The sequence below is a fragment of the Nannospalax galili genome, unplaced genomic scaffold (assembly GCF_000622305.1).
Source record: "Nannospalax galili isolate Female #2095 unplaced genomic scaffold, S.galili_v1.0 scaffold380, whole genome shotgun sequence".
In the NCBI taxonomy this organism is placed as follows: Eukaryota; Metazoa; Chordata; class Mammalia; order Rodentia; family Spalacidae; genus Nannospalax; species Nannospalax galili.
Window position 1 is genome coordinate 3,865,153 of NW_008348568.1, and position 9,832 is coordinate 3,874,984.

The 9,832-nt window shown below is 42.3% G+C and overlaps 1 long non-coding RNA gene across 2 annotated transcripts; it reads right to left on the reverse strand.

The window, feature by feature from the left end:
* Positions 1–3,089: 3,089 nt before the first annotated feature.
* On the reverse strand, positions 3,090–8,969 carry LOC115072413. 2 transcript variants are annotated; one of them, XR_003851469.1, is made up of 3 exons: positions 8,913–8,949; positions 6,289–6,365; positions 3,090–3,914 (listed from the first exon to the last, which is right to left on the reverse strand). It is a non-coding gene; the product is annotated as an uncharacterized LOC115072413 (long non-coding RNA). The 2 variants fall into 2 exon arrangements; XR_003851470.1 differs by lacking the exon at positions 3,090–3,914 and adding an exon at positions 5,829–5,907 and having other exon boundaries at positions 8,913–8,969.
* Between the last annotated feature and the right edge of the window lie 863 nt (positions 8,970–9,832).

The window sequence follows — 9,832 nt, forward strand, 5'->3', positions numbered from 1 at the left end:
GTTTTGATGATATCATATTACAGTCATGCAAGATGACAGCATTAAAGAAAACTGAGTATTGGGCTCAACTCTCCCTGTATATCCGCTTGCAACTTCGTTATGAATTTAAAATTCTTGCAAAATAAAAAGTTGAAAAGAAAACTTACCGACAACCCTTGAGGAAAGTCCAGCCAGAATTCTCCTTTGCATCAGCCTCCACTTATCCCTGCCCCATATTGCCTGTGCTTCCCAGTTACTAGAAAATGTAGTCTCCATTGGTCAGAATCTCATAAAAGATTCCAACTCTAGGGCCTAGAGAGATGACTCAGTGGTTATGGGTATGTTCTGGTCATACAGAGGATCCCAGGTGGCTCACCACCATTTATAGCTCTAGTCCCTGCGGATCTGACACCCTCTTCCAGACTCCATAGGTGCTATAGAGATACAGACTGATAAAAATAATTTTAATTTCCAACTATAAAGGGAAACATGATAAATTTGACCCCATTAAACATAACACCCCCTTACAAAGATACACTAGAATACATGAAAACATAGCACGTAGACTAGGAAAATTGCAATGACATACTCAGAAGAATATTTATGTATCCAGGATATATAATCACATATACACACATATGTGTGTCTATTCTCATACATTCAGAATACAGATAAAGGAATCCTATTCAGGGGCTGGAGAGATGGCTCAGTAGTTAAGAGCACTGACTGCTCTTGTAGAGGACCCAGGTTCGATTTCCAGCACCTACATGACATCTAACAACCATCCATAAATCCAGCTCCAGGGAATTCGATGCGTCCTTCTGACCTTTGTGGGCATTGCATGGCACAGGTACACTTACATACGTGCAGGCAATACACTCATACACATAAAATGAGAATAAAAAATATTTTTTTAAAAAAGGATTCCTATTCAATCAACAGGAAAACAGCACACAGCCCAGCTGAAAGGCAATTGACAAAAGACAAAACGCCTTGGTCAAGAATCATACATAAAGGTGCTTGCCCTTACTAATAGCCTGGGAAATAACAACTCCACAATGATGATACATGCCAATTCACATGATCAAATCTGCAAACGTCTAAAGGCAGACAGTAGCACAGGGGTATGGTTGGGAAGACACAGAATTTCCATCGATTCTCATGAGAAGTGAATCATGGCTGCAAGTTTATGACCATTGGGCAGCGCCTGCTCAACTTGAAGGCGTGCCCGCCTATGAAGGAAGAAGCCCCTCTCTAGAAGTATATCCCCAGAGGGAGACTCTCGAGAGTGTGCACTGAAAATAAGCTCCCTCTCTATTCAGGCAAGTGGACACCGGGCTTGAGTTCAAGAGTTCAGAATCACTCTCTTAAGTTTAACTCACATAAGGACAAACTTCCCCGTAGGTGTGGCTCCTTAGAGGCATGGGGGCAGGCAGCTGGAACCAAGGGGTTTTTCATGCCAGGTACAGATTCAAACACATTCGTGAACCATAAACACACTCTTGTGCTCTAAGAGCCACTGTCAAGGCAAAAAGTTGGACTGAGTCACTGACCGTGTAAGAACTAGAGATGCTGAGCTCTCCTAAGCCAGGAATGCATGTGAAGGTCTAAGCAGATGAAAACAGTTCTTTGTGATCTGTAAAGGGAGGCTAGATGACACTGCAGGAGACACAGAGGAAAAGGTGAACATGAGGCCAAGGCTCTGGAGAAGCTCTTCCGCAGCTATAGAATGAGAAACACGGTGTTGAAGCCACAGCCTGGCCAGGCTAGGCTCTGCACAAAGTGATTCCCAAGAAGTATTTTAGTTACAGTTAAGAACATGCTTCACCCTTCTTTATGGCCACTTGAGTTCCAGGTAGGTTCAACAATTTGCAGATTATGTGACAAATCCAGGATCCAAATCCAGAGAAGTGGGACCCCCAGAAGTCGCTTTCATTCAGTATCATTTAGTTGCCCTCAGTTAAGGTGATTTTATTCATTTACACTTCTGTTGTCTAAATTTCAGAGCTACGAACCCAGATGCTGAGCTGGCTGGAAAGAGTTGCTCACTGAGTCTGGAAGCACTGACTGATAGGGCCATCAGAGGCGGCCTTCGGAGACAGACAGATTGAGTCGTCTTTGGGAAGTCTTTCAACTCTCTGAACCTCATTTCTGTGATATGAACTGTGGATAAAAACAAAAGTATTCATGGGATTAAAAGACAACATTCTGAGAACTCAGGCTCATTCTGCTACTAGGTAAGAGCTCGGTACAAGATATACGTATTTTATAAGCATTCAGCTCCTCCTCCAACTAGACTCCAGGCTCTACTGTGAGACAAGCTAACTTCTTGTTTTAGTTCATTTTCAATCGTTTTTATTGAAAAATAAAAATTATATGTAAATTTATATGTATTTATTTAGCATGCAGTGTATTGTTTTGAAATATGCATACATTGTGGAATGTCTAATTTGAGCTAATTAACATGTACAGTACCTCACATTTTTTTAAATATATGATGATAATATTTAAAATCTACTTTCAAGGCTAGCAATGTGGCTCAGTGGGTAAAAGCATTTGCTGCACAAGCCTGACAACCCAAATTTAATCACTTGAATCCATGTAAAAACAAAAAGTTCACATGCAGTGTCATGAATCTGCAGTTCCTCCACTCCCATGGACAGACGGTAGGGAGAGACACAAGACTCACCTAGAAATTTGCAGGCAAAGCCAACCTGGTCTACACAGCACAGCAGAAAAAGACTCTTGCCTTAAACAAAGCGGAAGGCAGCCAGGTGTGGTGGCCCACGCCTTTCATTCCAGCACTCAGGAGAGATGGGTAGGCAGATCTCTGTGAGTTCAAGGTCAGTCTGACCTACACAGTGATTCCTAGGCTATCCAGAGCCACATAGTGAGACTTTGTCTCAAAAAATTAAAGTGAAAGAATAAAAGAATTATCCACCTTCTGAAAGTCGTCCACTGACTTCCACGCATGTGCTTTGGCATGTGAGCCTGAAAACACACACATACTTGTAAACAAAAAACAAATAACTTCACACACCTATAAATGATAAAGAATTTTTAAATATGCTTTCTTAACAATTTTTGAGAATTAATACCTGTCATGATATGGTGTGATAGATCTCTTGAGCTGTTCTCTTCTCTACTGAAGTTTTATATCCTTAGACCAAATTTATGGCATATGGATGCAACCGGTCTGTACAAGGGTCTTTTCAGTAATTCGATCATTTATGTGGGTACAACTAGTACTATAATGTAGATTCTCCAACTCTCTTCCAAGCAAGAAAAATTAATTATATTAATTCTTCTACATTTAGTCTTCATTGTACCTCTTTGTCTATCTCTTAGAGATGATTTCTACATGAACTTTTAGGCTTGACATTATTTTGCTTTTTAAGTACTTAATTTTAATTTTAAATAATATTTTATGTACTCTTTGCTCTTTGTCTATATAAAAGAGTGAGCACACATACATGTAGAGCAAATCAACACATTACTTAGTTTTGTTTGGCTTTTGAACTTTATAAAAGGAACTCAGATGAATAGTCTTCTGAACTTTGCTTTTTTGACTCATTAAGTTATTGAGACTCACTGTGGTTTTGCATTGAGGACAGTCATATAACTGTGGAAGTTTGAATGAAAATGCTCCCATAGATTCCAAGTATTTGAACACTTGTTCCCCAGTTCCTGGCACTGTTGGAGGATGGCCATGGAACCTCCAGGAGTCGTAGTCATGCCCGAAGAAGCAAGTCACTGAGGGTGGGCAATGAGCGTATAAAGCCAGGTTACGATTCCAGGTTCTCTCCGTTTCCTGTGCCTGGTTAAAGATGTGAGCACTTGGCTTTCTGGTCCAGCCACCTCTGCTGCCATGCCCTCTTCCCCTTCATAGTGAATGCTCATCCCTCTGGTACTATAAGCCAAAGAAACTCTTACTTCTATAAAACAAACAAGCAAACAAACAAACAAACAAACAAATAAATAAATAGCACCCTTCCCAGCAGTCCTACCACAGCCTCCGGTGACCACCAGCCTTCTCCCTATTCTACGAATCCACCTGTCCTAGGTTGTGCACATACATGAGATTGTGTGGTACTTATCCTTCTGAGTCTGGTTCATTTCACTTAGCACAATGTTCTCCAGTTCACTTATGCTGTTAAAAATTGAAGAGATTTCTTTCTTTTCGTAAAACTATTATTAGAGTTCTATTCATGTACATTTTCTTTTTGTAAAACTATTAGAGTTCTATTCATGTACATTTTCTTTTTGTAAAACTATTAGAGTTCTATTCACGTACATTTTCTTTTCCATTCATCCGGTGATGAGCACTTAGTTTGACTCTGTCATTTGTCTGTAATGAACAATGGTACAGGGAACATGGGAGTGCAGATACCTGCTCTGTGTGCTGATGTCATTTCCTCTATGTAAATCTTTTTTTTTTTTCCAACGCTACAATCAGTCCCTCAGCCCCTTGCATGCTATGCAGATGTGCCCTACCACTGGGCTACACCCGGCCCAGTAGTTCTATTTTTAATTGTTGAGGAAATTCCATATTGTTTTCCATAATGGCTACATTAGTTATAGTCACACCAACAGTGTGTTTATTTTTCTCTACATCCCCCCCAACAATTGTTTTCTTTCCTCTTTTTGAGGGAAAAAAATTGCAGCAAGTGAAAGGTGCTATCACACTGTGAGTTTGCTTTGTTTTTCTGTGACAATTACCGATTCTGAGCCTTCTTAAACTTATCTCTGAGATTCCATAAGTCTTCTTTTGATAAGTATTCATAAGATGATTTGTCTTTCTGAGCCTAGTGACTCATGCCTATAAAACCAGCCTATGAGAGGCTGCAGCGGGAGGATCCGGGGTTTGAGGCTCACCTGAGCTGCACAGAAAGATCCTATCTCAAAAGTTGTTTTTATTCATAAGTATTTGATTTTTTGCAGCTATCCTAAATTAAATTGTTTTCTTGATTTCTATATCAAGTGGCTGATTGTTACTATATACAAACAGTACTGATTTGGGGCGTGTATGTTTGCGTGTGTGTATGTGCATAGTGTAGTGTATGCCCATGTGTATGCAGATGCACGTGCCTGTAAAAAGGCCAGAGGAGGACACTGGGTTTCCTACTCTGTCACTCTCTACCTCATTCCTTTGAGATAGAGTCATTCACTGAACCTGAGTTGGCTGGCAGACAGAAAGCCCCAGTGATCCTTCTGTCTTCACCCCCCCTAGCACTGGGGCTACACGTACACATGGCTGTGCGCAGCATTTTACAGGGTGCTGGGGATTCAAACTCGGGTCCTCATTTTTGCACAGCAAGCACTTTCACCCACTGAGTCTTCTACCTAGCCCCCAGATGCTACTGATTTTTATATGTTGGCCTTGAAGGCAAGCTAACTTCTTTTAATTTTGCATGTCATATAATACAATACTTTATATTGGGTTGGTGTTACTCCACAGTAAACCACACAGAAACAGTCTGAAATCTGGAAGTGATGTTTCTATTGTGGCTTTACAATAAGAAGCAAGCATTGTTTGAAAACTCTATCCCCAGAACAACTACTAAAGTAGGGTGACCCACTCAGGGCTGCCACAGAAACTGGGGGTCATATGAGCACCAGTGGGAAGGAGATCTCTTGGATACTCTGTATCTATCTACCTCTGCCTGTTGTTCCCAAATTCTGAAATCTTAGAAACCTCTTCCATCATCGTAATCAGAAAAATATCCCTTTAAACACACCTTAAAACACAGAGGTGAAGTTTTATTAGAAAAGAGCTGCCAAGGTCACTGGTCTTTGATGATTCTTGTCACAGACAAATGTCAGAAAGAGATGCAGTGATCAGAGTATCTCAGATTTGTTTGACTCTGGTACACTGGATGTTTCATTGGGACTTGCTTGTAATGCAGGTGAAGGTCAAGGTTAGAGTCACTGGATAGAAGTAGAAATGAAGTGCTTGAGTGACAGTCACTTGACAGACACAAAACCAAGTAAGGGAAGAGGCAAGTGTAAGCCAAGGCTCCGGACGAACTCTGAGCCAAAGTTCATGCCTTAAACACCGTATGCCAACAGCCTCCCCGCAGTCTCACCAGGCTTCTTCCCCCACTTCTTTTTCCAGTTTAAATGGCCAATTCATTCATGAGCTTCAACTTCCCCTTGAACCTCAACAAGGACTTTTTCACTTCATGGCTGGAGGTGCCTGGCCCTGCCTAATTAGCAAACAAGTTGCTTTTTTTTTTTCAGGTCCAATAGAACAAATATCCTGGGTAAGAGGCGGGCACTGTGGGCTGCCGCATGATCTCCAATACTAACCTGTTGTATGTTTGCTTCTCTCTGCCTTTTATCATCTCCAAAGGACAGCTCCAGTCCTAAGTCATCTCGTGGGGTTCCTGGGAAGACAAACCAATGCAACAGGTGTTTTGAAAAATGTTATGAGCACTATACAAATTTAGATATTATTATTACAAAGGCAATAAAAGGATTTGTCACACTGATAACTGGTGAAGGCAGTGCTGTGCCTTCACGGTTTCCAAGAACAGAAGTAACTGCAGTTTGCAGTTGGCAGACAAACCCACAGCAGTTAACCAAACCCAAGAGTATTAGGAAAAAGGCATAGCTTGGCCATTTCCAAGTGATTTTTAAAAGACTCTATAAAAATAAGCAAGTATCCCAATATAATTAATTCCAGTTCCACCAAACGTTCCTGCTACTTGGAGCAATGTGGCTTATTCAGAAGCAATTACCCTTTGAATTCTTTTAATCCCAGCTGATCATTTTCAGCTTTAATTGTGTTGCTAGGGTTTGAACGTCTAATTCAAATTCAGCCAATTAGCACAGGCCTGGCTCCAAGCTCTTTGCCTGCAAAGAGCACTCCTTGAAATCTCTGGTGGACTTTGACCAGTAGTACCAATAGCTCCAGTCTGTACCCTCAACCGCTGTTCAGCGGAGCAAGGGCCAGAAAGGCTCATAGAAAGTACCAGAAGCACTGGGCCAAATTGACTAGGACTCAGTGAAAATTATGAAATTGCCTTTCTAGTAGTGACCTCCTTAAGAGAACAAGCCTCTCTCAAAGGATCTCATCCACCCCACCCAGAAGAGGGGAGGAGAGAGAAGAAGCTCCTGGTATAGAGCCCATGTCCCCACTCTAGTCATGTACAAATGGTAGCTTTGTGGGTTGGTTGTTTACTCCCTTCAGTCAGCCTACAGGAGGAAAGGCGGTGTTACTGAGGTTCTTAGTGTCAACGTGGCCCCTGGCAGCCCTAAGAAGTCAGACTTGGCCACATGCCCTCAATAGGCAAGTTCAACAACGGTGAAAAAAACAGAAAAGAGAGACCCTCCCTGACCTCAAGTCCATCTTCAGAGTCCTAACATGATTTAAAAAGAGTGCAAGAGTCATGTGTGTGTAGCTAAGGAGTCCTGTCCATCATCACCGTCTGTCTAGGCTCTCCCACAAGTTGTCAGAACGGTGAAATCTCTTTCCAGAGACAAGCAATCCCTGTGGCTGACACCAGGCTGCCAGCCTTTTCCTTTGCCCAGTGTGAGAGCCATCATTTCAATAGTCTAACAGTCAAAGGGGGGACATATGTGTCTCTTTAGAATATCTTTATTCTTGTCAGGACATCAGCAACAGGGCTTACAGATGGATGTTCCTTCAAGAAAGAAGCCACACTAAAACACCTCAATCAAGATCAGCGGGAAACTATCTGAATAAACACATATTAGACATTAATAGAAAAGGATGAAGTTTTCGCGATGCCTATGTCAAAACATGGCCCCAAACCAGAGTGGGCACAAGCTTGTATTTCTTAGGCTTGGGAACTAAGGCAAGAAGATGGCACACTCAAGGCCAGTGTTTGGATAGATGCCTAAATCCTGTATCAGAAAACCAAAAATTAAAAAAAAGTAATAAACTCTGCAGGGTGCTTGGGTGGAGAAAGAGGCCCTTGTCACTGGAGATGGTGAAGCAGGCAACAGCACAGGGCTACGAGCATCTATGTGGGTGGAGAAGAGGGCTGGCCCTTATGATCCTAAAGACCCCTACCTTCCTGAATATCTGGAACACAATGAGTGAGAAAACAAACACATCCCATCGTGAGGTTAGGCATATAATCTTTGGATCCAGGATATGATATGTGGGCACAAACCCAGTCCTGCCACAGACCAGCTGAAAACTGTCAAAGAGTCAGTACAAGTGCTGTAGGCCTTCAGGATTTGTTCTGTTATGGCTGTTATGGTTGCTCAGCCTTTGCGCTCCAGTCTTCTTTTCTGGAGAATGATGATGGAAATAGTATGAATGACAGACATACTGCTCTGACTAGTGAACGAGTGGGCACACATAACACATAAGCACCATGTCTGCTACTGAAATGCTGAGTTCCTTTAGCCAGCTTGTCACCCTGGTCTTTGATCTTTCTGTGCCATAAGAAAGACTGTTCCAGATTGTTTGCTTGCCCACTGCACTCTGTTCAGCAAATTGCTGCTGGGCACTTTCTTCAAGCCCAGTCTTGTGCTTTACTGAATTCTTAGCATGTCTGGGCTAAAGCCCATGTGTCTAAGCCTGGCAGATAACACTCTTCAGAACCAGCTGCTCACTGTGGGTCACTGCCCACTGCACTGTATTCCACCCCACCTCTTGCAACCTTTCTTGCAAACCACTCATTGTTCACCAAGATCCCAGTGTCTGTTACACAGGAAGCACTTCATGCATCTTAGCTGTTTGTTATGCAAGTCAGTGACTTTGCCATACCGTGTCTGCTTATGGAGGGAGTTTAACATACTAGGGGAAGTATGAATCTAAATCTTAGTTCTGCAGCGAAACATTGGGAGGTCCTACCACTCTCCTCCCTGTCCCCTTTAGTAACACATGGGAATAATAACTCGTTTGTTGGAAAAAATGATAAAAAATAAAAGGGGGTCACCTGTGTGTTGATTCTTACCTGCAATGCCAGGCACAGGATGAGAGCTCCAGGCCACTGATTTCCTTCTTTACTCTTTAATTTTCAGCAAACCTGTGAGCAAAGCATTACAAGTGAATATCTAGACACTCAGAGTAGGCTTCGTTTGGCTACAGATTTGGCTGTACGAATACTCACTGGGCAACTTCCAAGACCTCGCCTAGGTACTTTGTGTATGGCAGGAGGCATCGGTGAGGACCACAGAGTTCTCATTCTCAAAGAGTCTGGTCTCACTTAGAAAACCTACCTCACCTTATGCCAGACCTCCAGGCAGCCACTTAGGGTGGAAACTAAACACTTCAGAGAGCTATACCTTTGGTCAGGGGCTCTACAAGGTCGTGAGTTTCACAGTTTAGTCTTTCCTAAATTGAGAGAAATGAGTCTAGCTTGTTATCAAACTCATTAAAAGGCACTCAAGTTTAAGTGAAAGATGGAAGTGGCCTTTTCAGGAACCTTTAGGTGAGTAGAGGAAACAAAGTCACATGGACAGAGAGCATCCTTACCAGCTGGACCATAGGAAAGTCATAAAAAGATGATCTGACTCACACTTCTCAAGACACTTCAGGCTGTGGAATCCAAGAGTGACACACCTTGTGGATTCACTTTCAACCACTTATTCCTGCCTCTTCTACTGCTGCCTCTTTCACTATATTTTGAGTAGATTTCTTTTTCCTTCATGGTGGATTTTAAAACACATTTTGGTTTTATTTCACCTTCCAATAAATATAGGGGGAAGTACAAAGTGTGACTTATCCATCAATGTCACTGTGCTGTGTGGGTTATCTGAGACTTGATTCCCACGTCTTTGCTCGAGAATAGCCTGGCATTTGGGGAAATAAGATGGGGGGGGGAAAAAAGAGAGAAAAAGAGGAAGAGAGTGAGAGGGAAGGAGGAGGGAGGAA